This window comes from Hemitrygon akajei, chromosome 7 (genome assembly GCF_048418815.1).
Source record: "Hemitrygon akajei chromosome 7, sHemAka1.3, whole genome shotgun sequence".
In the NCBI taxonomy this organism is placed as follows: Eukaryota; Metazoa; Chordata; class Chondrichthyes; order Myliobatiformes; family Dasyatidae; genus Hemitrygon; species Hemitrygon akajei.
In genome coordinates, this window is record NC_133130.1 from 8,727,889 (window position 1) to 8,754,967 (window position 27,079).

Genomic DNA, 27,079 nt, shown 5'->3' on the forward strand with positions numbered 1-27,079 from the left:
GAAAGCAGAGTTGATAAGGGGCAGTGGATTCTTATTCTTTATGGTGATGCCATTCAGGCCACGGTAGTCAATGCAGGGGCTCAGTGAGCCATCTTTCTTCCCCACAAAGAAGAAACCTGCGCCTACAGGGGAAGATGAGGGTCGGATAATGCCAGCCGCCAGAGAGTCATTTAGGTAAGCCTCCACTGCGTCCCTTTCTGGCCGGGACAGGGTATACAGCTGACTGGTGGGTAGAGGGGCTCCAGGGAGAAGGTCAATTGCGCAATCGCAAGGGCGGTGTGGAGGCAGAGAAAGAGCCCGTTGTTTGCTAAACACTTCACCCAGATTGTGATATTCTGCTGGAACCTTGGAAAAGTCAGGGGTTTAAGCAGCAGACAAGGTCGTGGTGAATTCTACTGGGGAAAGGGCTGATTGTAGACAGGTGGAGTGACAGAACGAACTCCAGCTGACCATCTTCCCGGTGGACCAGTCAATGTGGGGGTTATGGCGGTTTAACCAGGGTTAACCAAGACCAATAGGAGCTTGAGAGGAAATTAAATTGAATCATACCTGTTCCCGATGATTCCTGGAAAGAAAGAGAGACTGGGTGGTGTGCAGTGTGTGACTTGGGCCAGTAGTCTACCATACAGTGCCCAGGCTTCCAGAGGGGTACTCACTGGTTCACAAGGAATTCCAGCCAGAGAAGCTATGTTTTCATCCAAACGTTTCTCCCAGCGCTGGAGTCGACGAGTGCCGACAGAGGCAGGGACTGGTGATTGTAATGTAAAGTAGTTTGCAGCTACATCCGGGTTCGGGGAAGGGAAGGGTATGTTGTCTGGCTCACCAGGGTCCCCCTCTCTACTGGTGAGCTTTCCCTTTTTGGCCGAAGGGGACAGGTAGCACGGAAGCGGCCAGCCCGGCTGTAGTATAGACACTCACCTGCTCTCAATCTCCAGAGTTGTTCTGTGGGGGAAAGGCGGTTCCAGGTTCCATCCCAGCTGCTTGGGTTCCTCTCCCGGAGCGGTGGAAACGGCCGAGCTGAGAGCTACTCTAGGGGCAGGAGGAGGAGAGAGCTTTGTTCTGGTGGGAAGCAGTAATGTGTGCCGTGGGGTGGCCACAGGTGGCGGATGACCCATCCTTTCTCTATGGCGTTCTCGGAGACGATTGTCCAACGTGGTGACAAGGGAGATAAAGGAATCCAGGCTATCGGTGTCATCTCTGGCCGCCAACTCATCTTTCGCCATGTTGCTGAGACCATTCCAAAAAACCACCTGGAGTGACTCATCGTCCCACCCCGTGTTGACCATTAACGTCCGGAACTCCACAGAATATTCTACAACACTGCGCAGGCCCTGGTGGAGAATGAGTAGATACTTGGCAGCGTCTTTACCATGGACAGGGTGGTTAAAGATCTGCCTCATTTCCGTGATAAAGGTGGCAAAAGAAGAGCCAGTATCCGGTTGATTATCCCAAACAGCTGTGGCAAACACTAAGGCACTTCCTCGCAACAACCGCATGATGTAAGCAATCTTTGACTTATCCGTGGAGTATGTGGACGACTGCTGTTTGAAACACCAAGGAGCCCTGAAGGAAGGCCCGGCACTTCCCCAAATCCCCAGCGTAGTGTTCTGGTTCAGGTACGTCAGGTACTGCTGCCTCTTCCTAATCATATTATATCTCTCCAAATGTTCATAAATCCTGCCTCTCAGGATCTTCTCCATTAACTTACCAACCACTGAGGTAAGACTCACTGGTCTATAATTTCCTGGTCTATCTCTACTAATATATATGGTGGAGGAGCAGGTAGTGTTGGGGAAACAGGTGGAATGCAGAAGGACTTAGCCAGATTAGGAGAATGGGCAAGAAAGTAGCAATGGAAATACAATGTTGGAAAATGCATGGTCATACACTTTGATAGTAGAAATAAATGTGCAGACTATTTTCTAAAAGGGGAGAAAATCCAGGAATCTGAGCTGCAGGAAGCCCTTGTTCCGAACACCCTGAAGTTTAACTTGCAGATTGAGTTGGAGGTAAGGAAGGCAAATGCCATGTTAGCATTCATTTCAAGCGCTCTAGAATACAAGAGCAAGGGAGTGATGCTGAGGCTTTATAAGGCATTGGTGAGGCCTCACCTTGAGTATTGTGAACAGTTTTGGGCCCCTCATCTTAGGAAAGATGTGCTGGCATTGGAGAGGGTCCAGAGGAGATTCACAAGGATGATTCCAGGAATGAAAGGGTTATCATACCAGGAATGTTTGATAATTCTGGGTCTGCACTCGCTGGAATTCAGAAGGATGAGGGCAGGGTCTTGTTGAAACCTTTCAACATCTGAAAGAGTTGAAAGACAGAGTAGATGTGGAAAGGATGTTTCCCATGGTGGGTAGAGTCTAGGATAAGAGGGCATAGCCTCAGGACAGAGGGGCGCTCTTTCTAAACAGAGATGCCGAGAAATTTCTTTAGCAATAGGGTTGAGGAAGAGATAGAAAAAAAAATTAGCCATGATTAAATGGCAGAGCAGACTCAATGGGCCAGAAGGCCTAATTCTCCTCCTATGTCTGATAGTCTTATAGTCTAAATAACACCAGACTAGACATGAGCAGGCATCATCCCTGATGAACATGCTACTGTTTTGAAGCCCGAGAATATTTTATCATTTGATACAAAATACTTTTTAATTTCATTGCTCCCCATTACTACATCTCCAGCATTATTTTCTAGCAGTCCAATATCTTCACTCACTGCTTTTTCACACTTTGTATCTGAAGCAACCTTTGGAATCCTCTTTAACATTATTGACTAGCTTACTTTTGTATTACATGTTTACCTTCTTAATGAAGTTTTTGGATTCCCTTTGAATGCGGTGTAGCCTATATCAGTCAGATGGGAGGCACAGTGGAAACTTCCTAATCCTCTAACTTCCCAATAACTTTTGCTCTATTATATGCACTCTCTTTGGCTTTTATTTTGGCTTTGACTTCTTTTGTGAGCCCCTGTTATTTCATTTTCCCTTTAAAATACTTCTTCCTCTATAGGATGTATGTGTATATCCTGTGCCTTACAAATTGCTTCCATTCCAAAGAGAAATTGCAGCCATTGCTGCTCTGCCGTTATCCCAGACAGTGTTCTTTTCCAATCAATTCTGTAATTCCCTAGCTCCACTGTACTACTGATACATGGGACATTAGTTTCTCTTCTCAAATTTCAATGTGAATTTGATCTAATTATGATGACTTACCCATTGTAATCTGTAGCCCATATCCTTACGACTGCTTCAAAGGTTTCAAAGGTATATTTAATATCAGAGAAATGTATACAATATACATCATGAAGTACTGTTTCCTTACAACCATGAAAGCAGAGGAGTGCCCACAAAGCATGGATGACAGTTAAACATTAGAACCCCAAAGTCCCCACAGCTCCCCTCCCTCCTGCACGTAATTGGCAGCAAGCCCCTCCCCCACTGGCAAAAAAAGCATCAGCACCCACCACCGATCACTCAAGCATGAGCAAAACAACAGCAAAGGCACAGACTTGCAGTACTCCAAAGACTACTTGTTCACCCGCTATTCAACATACCCCATTCCATGTCACATGTAGCACCTGTCTCAGTTGTGCATCATGTTCTTCCTTGGTGGAGCCCCCAGCCAAAGATGTCATTCGTTTATATGAAGGTTATTCACAGGAAGTTATGGATCTGCGGTCTAAATTTGTTCCAACCATGAAGATAGCATATGAAAAGGGATTATTCCCATCACTTCAATATCTAGCCCGATTAAAATTATTTCCCAATGATTTGACTCCACGTGTTTTTCTGGACTCAAAGAGGCACTGGACTATGTTAACTCTATTTTGGTTGTAGCCGAGGTTTGAATTGTTCAAGGTCTGCAAAATAATTGTTATTTCGGAAAGAAGGTAAGTTTTGAAGATTTCTGATTTGCTTAAGATATCCTTTGATCAATCGACCATTCAAAGAAGATGTAAACTTTTTGATGTGAATGATGAATGGCTTTTCCGAAATCTGCTTGGTCTACTGAGTGAATTAACACATCAGACAGGTTGTTCGATTATTTGTTTTTATTCTCCTTTTTTCATTAATTAAGTGAGAGTTTTCATAGTTCATAACGACTTTTTCTTATATATATATATAGAGTCGGGAGTGCTTAGTAGATAGCTTTTTTTCTAAAAACAGGCGTGTAAATTAAATGGAAAATGGTGCTGATTTTTCTTCATTAGAGATTACATAGGCATTTTTTTCTTTGTGTAATTTTATTGTTTTGGCATTTTTGAAGATTGTTTCTGCATTCTCCAGCTGGTTTTTAAGGATTAAGTATAAACACTTATTTTCTCTGAACTTTTATGCCGGATATGGGGAAGCGGATGTTGTAGAGAAATACTGCACAGTACAGGCCCTTTGGCCCATGATGTTCTGCTCTCCTCTCAATCTGCTCCATGATCAATCTAATGCTTCCGTCCTGCAGAGAATTCCATTCATCTTTCATTATGAGCCTATCTAGGAGTCTCTCAAATGTCCTTACTGTGTCTGCCTCTATGGCTACCTATGGCAGATCTTTCCATGCACCCACTGGTCTATGACTAAAAGATAACATCTCTGAGATCCCTATACTTTCCCCTAAGCACCATAATATTGTGCCCCCTCGTATTAGCCATTTCTGCTGCAAATCCATTCCATGTTTTAATGATTACTCAGCCTCACCAGTGTCCATTGTTCCAGAACAATAATACTCTGTAAAGCAATGGAAGACATCAAAGTAAATTGATATTTAAATTGCATATATATTAGTTAGAAGCAAGGCATCTAAGTTGGCAGAAGAACCAGTTAACATGACTTGATAGGGTGGTGTGTTGTTTTGTAGTGTCTGGCTTTTTATATTTAGCAAAACATTTTTTCTCCTCTGCAGGGTTTTTCTATTTTAAGGCCGTATGGATTTTTTTTTGTAACTGGGGGGAGGAATTAAGGAAAGCTTTTAAAATCACTATTATAAAATGGGCAGCTTGCAAATTCTCTCTCTTTTTTACTCTATGTGGACGCATTTTGGATTTTTTTTTGCCGAATTTTGGGCTTTTCTGGGTGGTGGGAGGATTGGGGTTAGTTTTGAGTTATAGGATTAACTGTAGGAATAATTTTAGTTATCTCTTTTGTAATTTTTTCCCATTACGGTGTTCCAGAGCATGACAAAAATAGACAAAAACAGACAAACATGCTCTAGTTCTTTCAGATCATGTGCCTTTAAGCTTAGCTTTTGAATTGAATGATGTTTTTATTGCAAATTTGCCTTGGCGTTTTCCAGAAAATTTATTACGAAGTTCGGACTTTGTCAAGTTTATTGAGACTCAGATAAAAGATTATTTTCTTTTTAATAATATGGGAGATGTGTCAAAATTGATTGTATGAGATACACTTAAGCATATTTGTGTGGTCAGATAACTTCCTATTTAGCTAAGCTTAAGAAACAGACAAAAATAGAGTTAGATAAGATTTCCAAACAAATTAAAGACTTGGATAATATTTATGCAATCTTTCCAAACATGATTTATTCAAACAAAGAGTTGAACTCGAGTCACAACATAAATTATTATTAACTTATCCTATTGAAAGAAATTTGGTTAAATTGTATAGTCTATTTTATGTGTTTGCAGATAACAATAATAAGCTATTAGAATCTCAATTAAAAGCAGTTAGAGCTAAAAGACAAATTTTAAAAATTCGTAAGGGAGATGGTAGTTTAGCAAGTAATTATGAAGATAATAAAATTTTTCAAGATTTTTATATTGAACTTTATGAATCTCAGTTTCCAGTTGATTCTTCTAAAATGAATGCCTTTTTACAAAAGATTGATTTTCCTTGAATCTCTGTTGAAGATCAACAAATTCTTGATGCTCCTATTACTGAAAATAAAATTCAGAAAGCTATTTTTTCAATGCAATCTGGTAAAGCTCCTGGACTGGATGGTTATTCTGTAGGATTTTATAAAAAATTTGAAAAACTGCTTTCTTCATATATGTTGGAAATGCTTAAAGATATGCTTAAAGCTCTTATAGATAGCGGGGTCAAGGGATATGGGGAGAGGGCAGGAATGGGGTACTGATTGTGTATGATCAGCCATGATCACAGTGAATGGCGGTGCTGGCAAGAAGGGCTGAATGGCCTACTCCTGCACCTACTGTCTATTAAAGATTCTTTTTTGATAGGAGAGTTACCTCCCATATTTTATGAAGCTTCTATTTATTTAATTCTTTAAAAAAATAGCAACCCTACTGATTGTGCTTCAGATAGATCTATTTCACTATTAAATAGGGATGCTAAATTTTTTTCAAAAGCAATGGCTAATCAGCTGGAGAATATTCTAGCTAAAATTATCTTTCAAGACCAAGCAGATCTTGTAAAGGGCTGTTATTCCTTCTCTAATGTTTGGAGACTGTTGTGTTATATTTTCATCCTTTTCTAAGTCTCCTCAATGTGTCGTCTCTCTCGATGCTGAAAAGGCATTTGACAGAGTTGAATGGAAACACTTATTTAATGTTTTAGAGAAATTTGGCTTTGGTATTAATTTTAATAAGTGGATCAGAATGATACATAAAAGCCCGATTGCTACTGTTATTACTAATAATTGCAGATCTCCTTTTCTTTGGCTTTCGCAGAGTACGAGACAAGGATTCCATTAAGTCCTTTGTTATTTAATTTGGTGCTGGAACCCTTGGCTATTGCACTTTGTGAAGCTAAAGATATTCATGGAATTCTCATAAATGGGATTGTTCATAAGTTCGCCCTTTATGCTGACGATCTCTTAGTTTATATTTCGAATCCTGAGGAATCCATTCCTAGTTTATTGAAAATATTAAACGATTTTGGAAACGATTTGATACACCAAATCTCCTCAGACTCCTAATGAAATATAGTCACTGTCTTACCTTCTTTATACCTGCATCAATATGTTGGGTCCAGGTTAGGTCCTCAGAGATATTGACACCCAGAAACATGAAGTTGATCTCTCTCTCCTCTTCAGATCCCTCTTTGGTGTGTGTTTTCTCATCCTATCCTTTCTGAAGCCTACACTCAGTTTTTTGGTCTTACTGACATTGGGTGCAAGGTTGTTGCTATGACACCACTCCAGAGGGCATACAAGCTCCAGCTTGTACGCCCTCTTGTCACCATCTGAGATTCTGCCTACAATGGTGATATCATCAGCAAAATTATGGATGGCATTTGAGCTCTGTCTAGCTGCACATTCATGGGTGTAGAGAAAGTAGAGCAGTGGGCAAAGCACACATCGCTGATCGCAGGGGAAAGGACAAGGTGAACTCGAAGCAGTTCAGAATGGTTCCCTATCCAAAAGCAAAGGGAGCACGAGCATGACACACATTTTCTGGCTCAAATGGTCTACCCTCAAGAGTGGTGACTGGCAAAGGATGATCTAACTTGGAAATTGAGACTCACCTTTGTCAGACCACACCCAGATCTAAAAAATTACCGGTGGAACTGCTGTCTAAAAAATACCTGAAGGGCCGGTTCCTTGTGGTCCTGGCCAATAAAGAGAGCAAATATACCCCAGATGTCATAGAACTAGGAGGTAACTTTTGAACAGACAAAGTTTGCCCTCTAGCAGATGGCCCTTGGATTTTCCTGACTTCTACAAAAAAGTCAAAAGTGTCCAGCATCTCTGCCATAAAGTCCCAGTCCTTCCCCGTCTCCCTCCTGCACTCCCCCTCCCCCTCCCTCTCTCTCTCCATCCCTCACTCACATACCCTCTCTCTCTCACCTCTCTCCAGGGGTCACTTGTTTGCAATGGACATTTGCAATGAGGTACTTGGATGAGTAGAAAATGTGGGTGAAGATCAGAGTTAGAAGTGGTCATATCTGGGGAATTTACCGCAACACTCTCGCTGGTGTTCTGACATCCAATTATCAAGTCGGATAGCTAAGTTAATTAGTCCATCCAGATCCCGAACAGCTTCATGCTCCGCCAGTTCACCCTTGAGCTTTTAGAACATAGAGCACAACGAGGTGATGAGAAGGTTTATGAGCACTTGGAAAAACATAGTCTGACTTTGGGATAGTCAGCATGGCTTTGTGAGGGGCAGCTCATGTCTCATGAGCCTGAATGAATTCTCTGAGGATGTGACAAAGCACATTGATGAAGGTAGAGCTGTGGCTGTGGTGGACTGTATAAGGCTTCTAGTACAGCGTTTGATAAGGTTCCCTTAGTAGGGTCAATAAGAAAGCTGGGAGGCACGAGATCTACGGGATCTTGGCAACGCAGATGAAAAGAAGGCAGAGGGTTCAAAAGTTCAAAGTGCATCCATTGTCCAAGTTTCTATACCATATACAACCTTAAGATTCATTTTCATTTTTGCAGGTCCACAGGAAAACAAAGAAATACAATAATATCCACAAAGAACGGAACAAAGACTGACTGACGTCCAGTGTGCAAAACGGCGCCGTAACCGCCTTCACTCACCTCAGTGCTGGACTGCGGTCTCACTTTCGGGTTCCCTGTAGTTCATGTTCTATGTATTATTTGTTCATTATTTTATTATTGACATGATCTGTCTGCTTTTACACACTGGACTTTCATGAATTCTATGCATTGTGATGCTCTGGGGGAGGGAGCGTGGTCAACAGCCCGCCCTGTATTTCTAATGACCAGCATTGTTTATTGTTTTGTGTTAAAATGTGGTCGAGGGATTACAGTGGGAAGTTCATTCATTTGTAACATTTTAAGTTCAATTAAACAGTTATTGGCTTGTGTATTTGTGGGTCACCCTAACTGTAATTGTAAGACCATAAGACGTCGGAGCTGAATTAGGCCATTCAATCCATCGAGTCTACTCTGCCATTCCATCATGGTTGATCCTGAGTGCCGCTCAACCCCATAAATCTTCCTTCTCGCGATAACTTTTGATGCCCTGACCAATTAGAAAATAATCAATTTTCACTTTAAATGTACCACTGGCCTTGGCCTCCACTGCAGCCTGTGGCAGAACATTCCACAGATTCACTACTCTCTGGCTAAAAAAAAATCCTCCCTGCTTCTGTTCTGAACAGTTGCCTCTCAATTTTGAGACTGTGCCGTCTACTTCTGGACACCCCCACCTAGGAAACATCCTCTCCACATTAACTTTATCTAGTTCTTTCAAGATTCAGCAGGTTTCAATCTGATAACCCCGCATTTCTTCTAAATTCCAGTGAGTACAGGCCCAAAGCTGCCAACTGCTCCTCCTATGTTAACCCCTTCATTCCCAGAATCATCCTTGTGCACCTCCACTGGATTCTCTCCAATGACAACACATCTGTTCTGAGATATGAGCCCCAAAACAGTTGACAATACTCCAAGTGCAGCCTGACTAGTGTCTTATAAAGTCTCAGCACTATCTCCTTGCTTTTATATTATATTCCCCTCGAAATAAATGCCAACATTGCATTTGCCTTCTTTACCACAGCACAACCTTTGAATTAACCTTCTGGTCGTCTTGAATGAGGACTCCTAAGTCCCTTTGCACATCTGATGTTTGAATTTTCTCCCCATTTAGATAATAGTCCACACTACTGTTCCTTTTACCAAAATGTATTACCATACATTTCCCAATATCGTATTCCATCTGCCACTTTTTGGCTCATTTTTTTGAATTGTCAATGTCCAGCTGCACCACTAGTTACTGAATAAGGCCCCCTTTTATTCCCATGCACTGCCTCCTGCCTGTCAGCATTTCCTCTATCCCCGCAGTATCTGTCCTGTGGTGCCACGGGATTTTATCTTGTTATGCAGCCTCGTGTGGCACCTTATCAGATACCTTCTGAAAATGCAAGGAAATGACATGTGACCAGGGTGTGTGATGGTTCCCTCCCTGGTCTATGAGATGGAGCTGCTCTATCTCTGGGTCATGGTGCCCGGTCTGTTTTAATGTTTATCACAATAAAACTGTTGTTGAGTTTGATGAGTTTCCTTGTCTGTCGATATGGACCAAATGCTTGCCACTGTATTTGTTTTCCTGTGGGGGCCTACAAGAAAATGATTATCAAGGTTGTGTATGATTTACTTACTTTGTTAATAAATTGTAGTTCGAACTTTGAACTTTGAAGCCAGTCCAGGATCCCGATGGTTTAAAGCCGGACCCAGCGCGTTCTCTCACCTGTCTCCTGTCGTCTACTCCAAGGTGCGGTATCTGTATTCATGAGAGCGAAGGTTGCTGAATTGCTAGTTTGTTTAGACTGTTCAAAAGTATGTTTCTCAAAGGGAAAGTACAGGCTGTGATTTGTAGTGATGGTAGTTCACAAGGAGATTATCTAGTAGAATATCTGATAGTATTATGAGCTGCTTCAGTTTGGTGCTATACAGCACCACACAGTACTGGACTGACTTCACAGCCTGTGGACTTGCTTTCGAGGTCCCATCAGTTCATGTTCTCACTGTGAATTGTGAGCACTTTTCTGAGCTGCCATACATTGGCGATATGAATCGCAACGCCAACTTGCATATATTTTTGTGGTGTTCGCCTGGAGGTCGGTGACCGGTCGTTTTCCACAGGGATCTGTTCTGAGATTCCTGCTCTTTCTGATATTTATAAATGATGGGGCTGAAGAAGTGGCAAACTGTGTTAAAACATTTACAGATGATATGAAGATTGGTGTGTTGTGGATAGAGTAGATGTTTGGCATAAGTTACAACAGGACTTTGATAGGTTGCAGAGCTGGGCTGAACAGTGGCAGATGGAGTTCAACCCAGAAAAATAGGAAGTGTTTGACTTTGGATGGTGGAGGGTTAACGGCCGGATTTTTGGGAGGTTGGATGAACAGAGGGATCTTGTTGTCCACGTCTATAAATTTGCTGCCTGAATCAAAAGAGTTGTTAAGGAAGCATATGGTGTGTTGGCCAGTAGCTTGAGTTCAAGAAACTCAAGGTGGTGTTGCAGCTCTATAAAACCCTGGTGAGGTCACACTTGGGGTATTGTGTTCAGCTTTAGTCGTCTCATTGTAGGAAGGATTTGGAAGCTTTAGAGGGTGTGCAGAGGAGATTTACAAGGGTGCTGCCTGGATTACAGAGCATGTCTTATGAGGATAGGCTAATCAAGTTGAGATTTTTCTCTCTGGAGTGAAGGAGGGTGAGAGGTGACTTGAGAGGAGTGTACAAGATGATAAACAGTATAGATGGGGTGAATAACCAGAGCCATTTTTCCAGGGCAGAAATCACTTAACCAAGAAGGCATGATTTTAATGTGATTCACAGAAAGCATAGGGGAGGGGTATCGGAGGTTTTTTTTACACAAAGAGTGGTGGGTGTGTGGAATGTGTCACCAAGGGTGGTAGTAGGGGCAGTTACAATTGGGTGATCTAAGAGACCCTGCGATGGGCAGCAGGATGATAGAAAATTACCGGGTGATGTTGGAGGGCAGGGTTAGATTGATCTTGGAGTAGGTTAAAATGTTGTTACCACAGGTGGGCTGTAATATTCTCTGTTACTCACTCTCTGTCAGTGAGAGGGGTCTCTGAGGGAGCTGGATTAACATTCATTGTGATATGGCACTGGAAGTGGGGTTCACTGAGGGAGCTGGATTAACATCAGTGGGGATACAGTAAGTGACACAGGGTGCTAGTTAGCAGGAGTCACTGACAGATAGTGTGAGGGAGCTCAGTTAATGTCAATCAGTGACACAGTACACTGGGGCAGAGAAGTTACTGATGGACATTGTGAGGGTGCTGGATTATCATCAATCGGAATACCATCAGAGACAGAGTGCTGGAAGAGAGGAGTCACTGAAGGATGGTGTAAGGGTGCTGGTTTAATGTCAGTGGGAATACAGTCTGTGTCACAGGGCACTGGAACGGAGGGGTTAATGACGAATGCTTTATTTTTTAACCTCGTAGACACTGCTGATCCTGTCTTCTGCTTATGATGTGGCTGTCGATATGGAGAGTTCTCTTGCCTGTTCTGTTTACTCTGTGGGCTGTGTCTGGTGATTTGCTGAATTGCGTAATGGAAAAAAAATGCACCGATCTGTCCGTATTTGAGGAGATGATGGTAAGTTGCAGTGAAGCCAAAGCCTCTGTTGGCCACGATTGCAGACAAAGAACACGGTGTGCCCCTGGTCCCAGACATTGACTCTTTATTCCCTCCCATAGATGTTGCCTGACTGACTGAGTTCCTGCAGACCCTCGCCTCCCCCAGGTCTTTTCTTCTCTCCTGAACTTTACATTTCCAATTGTCTTCATTTTAGTGCACCCCTCACCTGTGGATCTTCCCCCTTTCTTCACTTTCCTCCATGGTCCACTCTCCTCTCATATCAGATGTCTTCTTCAGCCTTCACCTTTCCCACTTATCACCTCCCAGCTTCCCACTTCACCCACCCTCCCCATCACCCCATCAGCCTCTGGCTTATTCTCCTACTTAGTTTGATTTCTTCCCTGTTCCTTTCACGTCCCCATGAAGTGTCACAGCCTGAAACATCGACTGATTATTCATTCCCATAGATGCTGCCTAGCTGCTGTGATGCTCCATCATTTTGTGAGTTTTGCTCGCGATCCCAGCATCTCAGAATCTCTTGTGTTGTTGGTATTTACTCTCAGGATTACCCTCATTGAACTGGACACTCAATACAAAGGTTGGGACATAATTTTACAGATGTACAGGACATTGGTAAGACCAGACCTGTGTGTTGGAAGCTTGGGATTTAGCTAGGGTGTGTGCAGAAGAAACCATGTTGCCTTGAGCAAAGGTGGCTGAGGGATAACCTTATAGAGGTTTATAATGTTACCAAAGGCATAGGAAGTCCATAAGATAGAGGAGCAGGATTAGGCCATTCAGCCCATCAAGCCTGCTCTGCCATTCCATCATGTCTGATTTATTGTTGCTCTCAACTTCATTTTCCCTCCTTCTCCCTTTGGTGTCCTGACTAATCAAGAAACTATCAGCCTCCACTTCCAATACCATGACTTTGCCTCCATAGCTGCCTGATGGAACAATTTCCACAGATTCAGTACCCTCCAGCGAAAGAGATTCTCACTGATCTCTGTTCTGAAAAGATGTCCTTGTATTCTGAGACTGTGCCCTCTGGACCTGGACTCTGCCAATATTAGAAACTTTCTCTTCACATCCACTCTATCTAGGCTGTTCAATATTTGAAAGGTTTCAAAGAGACAACCCCCCTCCTGCCCCTCATTCTTCTGAAATCCAGCAAGCCTAGATTCACATGCTATCAAACACTCCTCACATAGTAACCACTTTATTGCCAAAATCATTCTCGTCAATCTCCTCTGGACCCAGTCAGTTTTTTCCCAGGATGGGGAAGGTATGAGTCTATAACTTGAGGACATAGGTTGAAGATGGGAAGGATAGGATTTTAAAGAGGACATTGGAGGCAAGGGTTTTTTTCCCTCATAGGTCGTGTTGGAAAACTGTAGGTTTAAGGAACATGTGGACAGGTATCTGGACGAGAATGGTTTAGTAGAATATTCAGTCAAACACACTGACATTTGTACAGGTACATGGCAGGAATGGTTTAGTGGGACATTATATCAAACAATGATAATTGGACAGGTACACAAACAGGAACGGTTTGGTAAGATATTAGGTCAAATACAAGGACATTTGGACAGGTACATGAACAGGAATGGTTTAGACAATATGACATTGAGACATAGGAATTGAATTAGGCCATTTGACCCATCGAGTCTGCTCCGCCATTCAATCATGGCTGATCCGTTTCTTTATCGCTCCTCAACCCTATTCCCCAGCCTTCTCTCTGTAACCGTTGATTCCATGGCTTCATGGATTGAAAGAACCAATCAATCTCAACCTTAAATACACCCAACAACCTGGCCTCCACAGCTGCCTGTGGTAGCAGATTCCACAAATTTACCACCCTCTGACTAAAGAAATTGCTCCCTATCTCTATTTTAAATGACACCCCTCTATTCTGAGTCTGTGCGTTCTTGTGCTGGACTCTCTCATCATGGGAAATATCCTTTCCATATCTACTCTGGTTTTGGCCTTTCAACATTTGAAAGGTTTCAATGAGATCCTGCCCTCATCCTTCTGAATTCCAGCGAGTGCAGACCCAAAGTCATCAAACATTCCTCATATGATAACCCTTTCATTCCCGCAATCATCCTTGTGATCCTCCTCTGAATCCGATCCAATGTCAGCACAACTTTTCTTAGTTGAGGAACCCAAAACTGTTCACAATACTCAAGGTGAGGCCTCACAAATGCCTTATTGGACTTATAGACACAGCAACATATCCCTGTTCTTGTATTCTACACCTCTTGAAATGAATACTAACATTGCATTTGCCTTCCTTGCCACCAACTCAACCTGCAAGTTAACCTTCATGTTGCTCTGTACAAGGACTCCCAAGATTCTTTGCGTCTCAGATGTTTGGATTTTCTCCCCGTTTAGAAAATAGTCTGCACATTTATTTCTACTACCAAAGTCCATGACCATGCATTTTCCAACATTATATTTTGGTGGCCACTTTCTTGCCCATTCTCCAAAGCTTTTTCTTTCCACCTTGATATTGTTCACTGGGTTGCTTTCATATTTCAGCTTGTCCCTTCTAATGAGTCTCTTAGTTGCTTTCTGTATGTTTTTAAAAGCTTCCAAATCCTCTGTCTTCCCACTAATTTTTGGTTTATGGTATGCCTTCTTTTTCAGTTCTACATTAGGTTTAATGCCCCTTGTCAGACACGGTTGTACTGTTTTGTCATTAGAGTATTTATTTGTCTTTGGAATACATCTATCCTACACCTTCCTTATTTTCCCCAGAAACTCAGGCCATTGCTGCTCTGCTGACATCCCTGCCAGCAGCTCCTTCCAATTTATTTTGGCCAAGTCCTCTCTCATACCACTGTAATTTCCTTTACTCCACTGAAATACTGCTACATCAGACTTTAATTTCTCCCTATCAAATTTCAAGTTGAACTCAATCATATTGTGATCTCTACCTCCCTAATTGCTTCCATTTCATTACATAACATGCAATGCAGTATGCTCAATGACAAACCACCTTAAAAAGCCACCTCGGGGGATTCAACAAACTCACTCTCTTGAGATACATTGCCATTCTGATTTTCCAAATTGACCAGCATGTTAAAATGTTCCATGACTCTCTTAACATTTCAGTGGTTTAGCTAGATATTAGGTCAAGCACAAAGACATTTGGACAGATATATTGGCAGGAATCACTGAGTACAATATTAGATCAAACAGAAGGATCGTTTGACAGGTATATGGCAGGAATGAATTATTGGGATATTTGGTCAAACACAAAGACATTTGGACAAATATATTGGCAGGAATCATTGAGTACAATATTAGATCAAACAGAAGGATAGTTGAAACAGGAACAGTTTAGACCTCATGACCACAAATAAAGGAGCAGAAATAGGCCATTTGGCTCATTGAGTCTGCTCCACCAATTTCATCATGGCTGAACCAATTTTCCTCAAAGCACCATCTCCAGCCTTCTCTCCGTATCCATTCATGCCCTGTCCAGTCAAGAATCTATCAACCTCTGCTTTAAATATATATAAAGACTTGGTCTCCACAGCTGCCTATGGCAAAGAATTCCACATATTAACCACTCTCTGGCTAAAGAGGTTCTTCCTCACCTCTGCTCCAGCACCATGCCTCTCTAATCTGAGGCTGTGTACTCTGGTCTTAGGCTCTCCCGCCAAAGGAAGCATCCTCTCTACAGCCACAATATCAAGGCCATTCATCATTCAATAGATTTCAATGAGATCACCGCTCATTCTTCTGAATTGTAGTGAATACATGCCCAAAGCCATCAGACCTCTTCATATGACAAGCCATTCAAACCTGGAATCACTTTCACAAACTTCCTCTGAACCCTCGCCAGTCTCAGCATATTCTTTCTGAGATAAGGGGTGCAAAACTGCCCACAATACTCCAAGTGAGGCTTTCTAAAATCTCAACATTACATCCTTGCTTTTATATTCTAGTGCTCTTGAAATGAATGCTAACATTGCATTTTCCTTCCTCACCACAAACTCAACCTGCAAATTGACCTTTGGGGGATCCCTGCACATTGATTTTCAAGTCCCCTTGCACCTCCGTTTTTTCATTTCCTCTCCATTTAGAAAACAGTCAGCCCTTTTATTAGCAAACACGAGGAAATCTGCAGATGCTGGAAATTCAAGCAACACATACAAAATGCTGGTGGAACACAGCAGGCCAGGCAGCATCTATAGAGAGAAGCACTGTCGACGTTTCGGGCCGACACCCTCGGTCAGAACCCTTCCATTACTTCGACCAAAGTGCAAGCCCGAACACTTCCCAACATTGTATTCCATCTGCCATTTCTCTGCCCATTCTCCAAATCTGTTGCAGTCCCCTTATTCCCAAAATGCTTGTGGAATGCAACAGGCCAGGCAGCATCTATAGGAAGAAGTACAGTCGACGTTTAGGGCCAAAACACTTCGTCAGGACTAACTGAAAGAAAAGATAGTAAGAGATTTGAAAGTGGGATGGGACGGGGAAGATCTGAAATGATAGAAGACCAGAGGGGGAGGGGTGAAGCTAAGAACTGGAAAGTTGATTGACAAAAGGGATACACAGCTGGTGAAGGGAAAGGATTATGGGATGGGAGGTGTAGGGAGAAAGAAAGGGGAGGAGAGCACCAAAGGGAGATGGAGAGCAGGCAAGGTGTGATTGTGAGAGGGACAGAGAGAGAAAATGAAAAAAGGGGGAGGGATGGGAAATAAATAAATAAATAAACAGATAGATAGATAGATAGATAGATAAATAAGGGATGCGGTATGAAGGGGAGGGGGGATTAACGGAAGTTAGAAAAATCAATGTTCTTGCCATCAGCTTGGAGGCTACCTAGACAGAATATAAGGTGTTGTTCCTCCAGCCCGAGTGTGGCTTCATCTTGACAGTACAGGAGGCCATGGATAGACATATCAGAATGGGAATGGGACATGGAATTAAAGTGTGTGGCCACTGGGAGATCCTACTTTCTCTGGCGGACAGAGTGTAGGCGTTCAGCATAACGGTCTCCCAGTCTGCGTCGGGTCACCTCACCTGGAGGTGACACTTCACCTGTGAGTCAGCTGGTGTGATATACTGCGTCCGGTGCTCCCAGTGCGGCCTTTTATTAGCCCCACCAGCCCCATTCTTCTGCCTGCTCTACATAACCCTGACTAATCCAGAAGCTTTCAAGTTCCACTTTACATATACCCAATGACCTGGACTCCATAGCTACTATGGCAATGAATTCACCACCTTCTGTCTAAAGAAATTCCTCCTCATCTCTGTTCTAAGAGACATCCACTCCAAGTCCACTCTGTCTAAGCCCATCTAGCACCATAGCATGCCCACAACAAATTAACCCTAATCCGTGCATTTTCAGAATGTGGGAGGAAACCGGAACACCCACACGGCCACGCGCAGAATGTTGAAGCTCCTTCCTGGCGGAGTTGGGAATTGAAGCGTAATTGGTGATCGCCATCATGTAAAGCGCTGTACTACTGTACTGCCCACTTTAACCGGTTTCAGATGCAGGGACATAGATTCTGCCTGGCCTGCTGAGTTTCTCCACAGATTTTTTTGTGCTACTGACACATCCAAGCAACTGGTCTCAGCCCGAAACGTCGACTGTACTTCTTCCTATAGATGCTGCCTGGCCTGCTGCGTTCCACCAGCATTTTGTGTGTGTTGCTTGAATTTCCAGCATCTGCAGATTTCCTCATGTTTGCTCCCTTTAGTCCCACTCTTTGCCTGCTGCCAATCAGCCACTGCTGTATCCATGCAAGAATCTTCCCTGTAATATAATAGGCTCGTAACTTGAAAATCAGCCTCATATTTGTCACCTGGTCAAATGCCTTCTGAAAATCCAAAGACACATCATCAACCAGTTCTCCTTTGTCTTGTTTGTTCTTCAAAGAATTCCACCAAATTTGTCAGGCAATGTTTTTCCCTAGAGGAAACCATGTCGACAGTGGCCTAATTTATCATGTGCCTCCAAGTATGCTGAGAACGCATCCTTAATAATTGACTCCATCATCTTCGCAACCACTGAGATCAGACTAACTGGCCTATAGTTATCTTTCTTCTGCCTCTACCATTTTGAAGAATGGTGTAACAATTTGGAATTTTCCAATCTTCCAGAACCATCCCAGAAACTAGCGATTGTTGAAAGATCATTACACATGCCTCCATGATCTCTTCCACCAACTCTTTCAGAACCTTAGGTTGTACACCTTCTCGTCCAGGTGACTTATCCATCTTCAGACATAGAAACATAGAAAGCCTACAGCCCACAAAGGCATGCCAAACGTCTTTTTACTATAGAAATTATCTACGGTTACCCAGAGCCCTCTATTTTTCTAAGCTCCATGTACCAATCCAGGAGTCTCTTGCTGACAGCCTATTCAATGCACACACCACCCTCTGCATAAAAAAACTTACCCCTGACATCTCCTCTGTACCTACCTACAAGCACCTTAAAGCTGTTCCCTCTCATTCTAGCCATTTCAGCCCGTTGAGAAAGACTCTGACTTTCCACATGATCAATGCCTCTCGTCATCACCACTGTCAGGTCACCTCTCATCCTCCGCCGCACAAGGAAAAAAGGCCGAGTTCACTCAACCTATTCTCATAAAGCATGCTTCCCAATCCAGGCAACATACTTGTAAATCTCCTCAGCACCCTTTCTATGGTTTCCACATCCTTCCTGTAGTGAGGCGACCAGAATTGAGCACAGTACTCCAAGTGGAGACTGACCAGGGTCCTATATAGCTATGACATTACCTCTCGGCTCTTAAACTCAATCGCATGTTTGATGAAGGCCAATGCACTGTATGCCTTCTTAACCACAAAACTCCATAGCAGTTTTGAGTGTCCTATGGACTCAGACCACAAGATCCCTCTGATCCTCCACACTGCCAAGTGTCTTACCATTAACGCTATATTCTGCCATCATCTTTGACCTACCAAAATGAACCACCTCACACATCTGGGTTGAACTCCATCTGCCACTTCTCAGCCCAGTTTTGCATCATATCAATGTCCCGCTATAACCTCTGACAGCCCTCCGCACAATCGATGAGACCCCCAACCTTTGTGTCATCAGCAAACTTTCTAACCCATCCCTCCACTTCCTCATCCCGGTCATTTGTTAAAATCACAAAGAGTAGGGGTCCCAGAACAGATCTCTGAGGCACACCACTGGTCACAGACCTCCATGCAGAATATGACCTGTCTGCATCCAATCTTCGGCTGCTGTGGGCAAGCCAGTTCTGTATCCACAAAGCAATGTCCTCTTGGATCCCATGCCTCCTTACTTTCTCAATAAGCCTTGCATGGGGTACCTTATCAAATGCCTTGCTGAAATCTATATACACTACCTTTACTGCTCTACCCTCATCAATGTGTTTAGTCACATCCTCAAAAATTTCAGTGAGGTTCATAAGGCACAACTTGCCTTTGAAAAAGCCATGCTGACAATTCCTAATCATATTATGCCTCTCCAAATTTTCATAAATCCTGCCTCTCAGGATCTTCTCCATCAACTTACCAATCACTGAAGTAAGACTCACTGATCTATAATTTCCAGGGCTCTCCCTACTCTATTTCTTAAATAAGGGAACAACATCTGCAACCCTCCAATCCTCTGGAAATTCTCCCATTCCCATTGATGATGCAAAGATCATCAACAGAGGTTCAGCAATCTTCTCCCTCATCTCCCACAGTAGCCTGGGGTACATCTCATCCTGTCCCAGTGACTTGTCCAACTTGATGCTTTCCAAAACCTCCAGCACATCCTTTTTCTTAATATCTATAATCTCAAGCATTTCAGTCCACTGTAAATCATCCCTACAATCACCAAGTTCCTTTTCCGTAGTGAATACTGAAGCGAAGTATTCATTAAGTACCTCTGCTGTCTCCTCTGGTTCCATACACACTTTTCCACTGTCACACTTGATTGGTCCTATTCTCTCATATCTTTTCCTCTTGCTATTCACATACTTGTAGAATGCCTTGAAGTTTTCCTTAATCCTGTCCGCCAAGGCCTTCTCATGACTGCTTCTGGATCTCCTAATTTCATTCTTAATCTCCTTCTTGCTAGCCTTATAATCTTCAAAATCTCTATCATAACCTAGTTTTTGTACCTTTCATAAGCTTTTCTTTTCTTATTGACTAGATTTACAATAGCCCTTGTACACCACGGTTCCATACCATCCTGTCTCTTTGAAATGTAGCTATGTAGAACTCCATGCAAATGTCCCCTGAACGTTTGCAACATTTCTGCCGTATATTTCCCTGACAACATCTGTTTCCAATTTATGTTCCAAGTTCCTGCCTGGTAGCTCATATTTCCCCTTACTCCACTTAAACTCTCTCCTAACTTGTCTGGTCCTACCCCTCTCCAATGCTATAGTAAAGGAGATAGAATGTGATCACTATCTCTAAAATGTTCTCCCACTGAGAGATCTGACACCTGACCAGATTCATTTCCCAATACCAAATCAAGTACAGCCTCTCCTCTTGTAGGCTTATCTACATATTGTGTCAAGAAACCTTCCTGAACATACCTACCAAACTCCACGCCATCTAAGCACCTTGCTCTGGGGAGATGCCAATCAATATCTGGGAAATTAAAATCTCCCATCATACCAACCCTGTTATTACACCTTTCCAGAATCTGTCTCCCTATCTGCTCCTCGATGTCCCTGTTACTATTGGGTGGTCTATGAAAAACACCCAGTAGAGTTATTGAGTCTTCCTGTTCCCAATCTCCACCCACAGAGACTCAGTAGACAACCCCTCAATGACATATCTTTTGTGTAGCCATGACACTATCTCGGATCAACAGTGCCATGCCCCCACCTCTTTTGCCTCCCTCCCTATCCTTTCTGAAACATATAAAGCCTAGCACTTAAGTAGCCATTCCTGCCCCTGCACCATCCAAGTCTCTGTAATGGCCACAACATCATAGCTCCAGTTACTAATCCATGCTCTAAGCTCATCCGCTTTGTTCATAATACTCCTTGCAGTGAAATAGACACATCTCAAACCATCGGACTGAATACGTCCCTTCTCCATCACCTGCCTATCTTCCCTCTTGCACTTTCTACAAGTTTTCTCTATTTGTGAGCCAACCGCCTCTTCCTGCATTTCTTCTATTCAGTTCCCACCTCCCAGCAATTCCAGTTTAAACCCTCCCCAACAGCCTTTGCAAACTTCTCCATCACAATATTGGTCCCCCGGGATTCAAGTACAACCCGTCCTTTTTGTACAGGTCACGCCTGCCCCAAAAGAGGTCCCAATGATTCAGAAATCTGAATCTCTGCCCCCTGCTCCAATCCCTCAGCCATGCATTTATCCTCCACCTTATTCTACTCCTATACTCACTGTCATGTGGCACAGGCAGTAATCCTGAGATTACTACCTTTGTGGTCCTGCTTCTCAACTTTATTCCTAACTCCCTGTGGTCTGTTTTCAGGATCTCCTCCCTTTTCCTACCTATGTCATTGGTACCAATATATACCACAACCACTGTCTGTTCTCCTTCCCACTGCAGGATATCGTAGACGCAATCTGAAATATACCGGATCCTGGCACCTTGGAGGCAAACTACCATCCTAGTTTCTTTCTTGTTTCCACAGAATCGTCTGTCTGACTCCCTAACTATAGAGACCCCTATCACTGCTGCCATCCTCTTCCTTTCCCTACCCTTCTGAGTCACAGGGCCAAACTCTGTGCCAGACGCGTGGCCAATGTTGCTTCCCCCAGGTAGGCCATTCCCCCCCCACCCACCAACAGTACTCAAACAGAATTAATTATTGTTCAGGCTGGACAGCCACAGGGTTACTCTCAAGTATCTGAGTCTTGCCCTTCCCTCCCCTGACTGTTACCCACTTATCTGTCTCCCGAAGCCTTGGTGTGACTACTTGCTATACTATCCATCTATCAGTTCCTTTCAGTTTCCCAAGAACCTTCTCCATAGTTATAGTTATAGTAACTTCACACATTCCATGCCCCCAATATCTGGAATTTCTACCATACTGTTAGTGTCTTACACCGTGAAGACTGATGCAAAATATTTATTCAGTTCGTCCTCTATTACATTGTTCCCCATTACTACCTCTCCAGCATTGTTTTCCAGTGGTCCAATATCCACTCTCATCTCTCTTTCACACTTTATGTGTAAGAATATTGATACTAGTTCCAACACTCTGACATTTGATGGGAACCGTTTAGCGAGGTATTAGGTCAAACAGAAGGACATTTGGACAGCTACATGGATGGGAACTGTTTACACCATAAGACCATGAGATATAGGAGCAGAAGCTGGCCATTCTGCCCATTGAGGCCTCTCTGCCATTCAATCGGGCTGATCTAATTCTTCCAGTCATCCCCACTCCCCACACCCCATACCTTTTGATGCCCTGGCTAATCAAGAACCTCTCTATCTCTGCCTTAAATATATCCAATGACCTGGCCTCCACAGCCGCTCATGGCAACAAATTCTACAGATTTACCACCTTCTGAATGAAGTAACTTCTCCGCATCTCAGTTCTAAAAGGACGTCTTTCAATCTTGAGGTCATGCTCTCTTGTCCTGGAGTCACCTACCATGTGAAATAACTGCTTTATCTAATCCTTTCAGGCCTTTGAATGTTCAGAATTTTCCATTAGATCCCCCCTCATTCTCCTGAACTCCAGGAAATACAGCTCAAAAGCTGCCAGATGTTCCTCATACGGGAACCCTTTCATTACTAGAATCATTCCCGTGAATCTTCTCTGAACCCTCTCCAATGTCATTATATGCTTTCTAAAATAAGGAGCCCAAAACTGCACACAATACTCCAAGTGTGGTCTCACAAGTGCCTTATAGAGCCTCAACATCACGTCCGTGCTCTTATGTTCTATACCTCTAGAAATGAATGTCAATATTGCATTTGCCTTCTTCACAACTGACTCAACCTGGAGGTTAACATTTCAGGTATTTTACACAAGGACTCCCAAGTCCCTTTACATCTCTGCATTTTGAATGCTCCACCCATCTATATAATAGTCTGCCTGTATATTTCTTCCACCAAAGTGCATGACTATATGCTTTCCAACATTGTATTTCAACATTAGTTTAGTGAGATATTAGGTCAAACACAAGGACATTTGGACAGGCACATGGACAGGAATGGTTTTAGTGAGATATTACATCAAACACAAGGACATTTGGACAGGAAGGGTTTAATGAGATATTAGTTCAAATACAAGGACATTTGGACAGGTACACGGACAGGAACAGTTCCATACAATATTACAAGATTAGAAGGAACTTGTTTTGCCAGAGAGTGGTGAATCTGTGGAATTCATTGTCACGGGCAGCTGAGGAAGCAAAGTTGTTGTATGTATTTGAGGTGGAAGTTGATAAGTTCTTCATTAGTCAGGGTGTGAAAGTTTATTGGGGAGAAGACTGCTATGTAAAAGAAAAAAAGAGTCTACGCAGTGAACCTTGCAAGGATTCCATTTGTTAAGGTTACCTCTTTTTCCGCAAAGCCCAAGAGCATCATCCCAATTCAAGGCACAATAGTAGCATAGTCGTTAGCATGACGTTATTTCATTTTGGGGTGTTCTGGAGCTCGGAGTTCAATTACTGTACCATTCCATAAGGAGTTTGTAGGTTCTTCCAATGACAGTTATGATTTCCTCCAGGTGCTCTGGTTTCGTCACACATTCCAAAGATGTACTGGTTAGAATGTTAGTTGATTATTATAAATTGTACTATTATTCAGCTAGGGTTAAATAGATGGGAAACGGATTGCTGTGTTTCATGAGCTGAAAGGGCCTATGAGAGGAAGTAGGAATTCAGGGAGCCGAGTCTCTGTACATCTTCCCCCTGAAATGCTGGGTTCTCTCAAGGTCCTCTTATTTCCTCCCACAGTCCAAAGACGTAGTGGTAGGTTAGTTGGTCAGTGTAATAGTTGTACCGTCAGTAGGATAGGGTTAAATTGGGATTGTTGCGGTTTCTGGGTGGTGTGGTCAAATGGCCAGAAGGACCATTCTGTGTTGTTTCTCTAAATAAATAAAAAAACACACTCTCAACAGTTTAGGAACAGCTTCTCTCATCTCCGCCATCAGATTTCTGAATGGTCCAAGATCCCGTGAACACTACCTCACTAAATGGCTCTTCTTGACATTATTGATTTATTTTGTATCTATTATTGTAACTTAGTCTATTTTTATGTGTATTGCATGGTATGGTTGCAGCAAATCAACAAATGTCAGTGATCATCAGCCTGATCCTCACCCACTTGTCCTGACCTATTTCCGAGGAGAAGGTCAAACTTACCTTCTGTCCAGTAAAAGGCCACGATATATTGGCCGAGGAAACATTGTTGAACAAAGTCTACCCAAACTAAGTCTTGAGCACTATGGCAATCCCAGACTCGGATAGGAAAGTTAAAAGCTCCACCATCACAAGCCAATACTTCTTGCAATCTCCCTGCTCTAATTTCTGTTGGTCATTGGGGCTTGCAGTACAGCCCCAAAAAGGTGATAAGCAGAGAGCTAAAGAACAGTACGGCACGGAAACAGACCATTCAGCCCATCTAGTCCATTCCAAATCCATTTGCCTACTTGCACTGGGACCATAGCCCTCCATACCCCTTCCATCCATGTACCTAACCAAACTTTGCAAATGGTTGACATTGAGCTTGCATGCATCACTTGTGCTGGTAGCTTCTTTCCACACTCTTACAACCCTCTGAGCAAAGAAATTTCACCTCATATGCTTCTTAAATGTCTCACCTTTTCAAGCTTAACCCATGACCTCTGGTTGAAGCACCACCCAACCTCAGTACAAAAAGCCTACTTGTATATACACAATCTATAACACTCATAGTGTAGCAAACTCCTATCAAATCTCCTTTAAATCTTCTACATCCTGAAGAATGCTGTCCTAACCCATTTAATCTATCTCAGGTCCACCAGGCGCGACAACATCCTTGTAAATTTACTCTGTACTCTTTCAACCTTGCTTACATCTTTCCTGTAGGCACGTAGGTAACCAAAATTGCTTACAATGCTCCAGATTAGGAGTTCATTATACAAGATTATACAAGTTGAACATAACATTCCATTTCCTGTACTCGGTACATTGAGTTATGAAGGCCAGTGTGCCAAAAGCTTTCTTTCCGACCCTATCTACCTCTGACACTATTTTCAATGAAATATGTACCTCTATTCCCACTTCTACCACACTCCACAGTACGCTTCTCTTCTCTGTATAAGACCTTCCCTGTTTGGTCCTACTGAACTGCAACACCTTGCACTTGTTTGCATTAAATTCCACCTGACATTTTCAGCCCATTTTTCCAGCTGATCCAGATCCCTCTGCAAGCGTTGATATACTTAACTCACTGTCCACTGCACCCCAATCTTTACTTCATCCATAAACGCGCTTATCCAGTTGACCACATTATCATCCAGATCATCAATATAGATGACAGACAACATTTGACCCAGCACCAATCCCTGCGCACACCATGAGCCACTGTCCTCCATTCAGAGAGGCAACCATCTGCTACCAGTCTCTGGCTTCTCCCACAAAACCAATGTCTAATCCAATTTACTACCTCATGCTGAATGCCGAGTCACTGAAGCTTTTTGACCAAACTCATATCCGGGACCTTCGCAAATGTCTTGCTGAAGTGGATGCAGTCAACACCCAGTGCCTCATCACACTGCGTAATGATCTGATCTAGATGAACAGTTTGCAAGAGAAGCTTTTCACTGTATCTACGTATATGTGTCAACCAATTCCGATACACCTCTCACTTAAACTGTGCCCTCACTGCATCATAACAGGTTCCTCTTGTCCATACCAAACACCCCATACAACCATATCCAGAACTTCATTTTATATCACTCCCACCATCGTCACAAGCACACTTTCAGTACCTCCCTCCACCCCACTCCCTACTTTCTGCAGGGATTGCTCTCTAGATGACTCCTTTGTCCAATATCAAGTTTTCTTCCTAAAAGTTTGCTGGAAATGCAATGGGCACTACAGTGTTGAAAGTGATCTTTGTTTTCATTTGTCTGCAGGTATGTATCGATGGCTGCAAAGCAGCTAACCCCAATTAAAAAAGGCAATATAAGATGGAACATTTCCGCCAGGGAAAACCACATGGAAAACGGAAGCAGAAGAAAAAAACGGGGGAGGGAGGATTCGTGAACAATGTAATTGACAAAGACGATTAATATGAAAACTATTTTCGGCAAGATGTTCAAACAGACCAGGCATTGGAAGCGCAGTGGGCAGGGATATAACCTTGACAAGGCACCCAGTTCCTGGAAAGCATAGAGACCAGCCTCCTTGATCGGAACTTAATTATCAAGGATAGCCAGGAAGTCAACCCTTAGCACCAGTGATGGAGCTGAGTGAAAAAGCTAGCTGGGTGTAAAAGATAGGACCTGCCATCAATGTATTAATTGAGCAATTGGTAAACTGAAAAATAAAGTTATTCTTTGCAAAAGAACACAGTCTTAGCAGTGTCTGCTTACCTCTGTTAGTTCATGACCTTGGTGTGAAACATGACAGCACAAGTAGTGCAGACCACTTGGCCCCTCCAATCCTACCCCCATTCACCAGGCCCATGAATGATCTGTACCATAAGATCACAAGACTATAAGACATTGAAGCAGAAGAAGGCCATTTGGCCCATCAGGTCTGTTCCACCAGTCCATCCTGGTGACTTATTATCCCTCTCAGCTCCATTGTCTTGGCTTCTCCCTGTATCCTTTGACGTCCTGATTGATCATGGATCTATAAAGCTCTGCTTTAAATATACCCACCCCAGTAACCTGACCTCCGCAGCTGTCTGTGGCAATGAATTCCACAGATTCATCACCCTCTGGTGTAATAATTTCCTTACGTCCCCTCAGCCAGGTCTCAACTCCCCTTCTGCGCCAGTGGCCATTTTCCTCTCCTGCAAAATTCAATCACTGAACAACCTATCGCCCAACCTACAGCTGGTACTCAGCGAGAATGATTACTTTCAGGGTATCTCCTATCTTTTCCCATTGTGAAATATGCTCACCAATCTGTATCCAGTG

General features: G+C 43.0%; 1 long non-coding RNA gene across 1 annotated transcript; it reads left to right on the forward strand.

Moving 5' to 3' along the window:
• Window positions 1-10,064: 10,064 nt before the first annotated feature.
• LOC140730204 (uncharacterized) lies at window positions 10,065-26,502 on the forward strand. Its single transcript, XR_012099526.1, has 3 exons — window positions 10,065-10,152; window positions 11,861-12,014; window positions 26,069-26,502. It is a non-coding gene; the product is annotated as an uncharacterized lncRNA (long non-coding RNA).
• The last annotated feature ends 577 nt before the right edge of the window (window positions 26,503-27,079 follow it).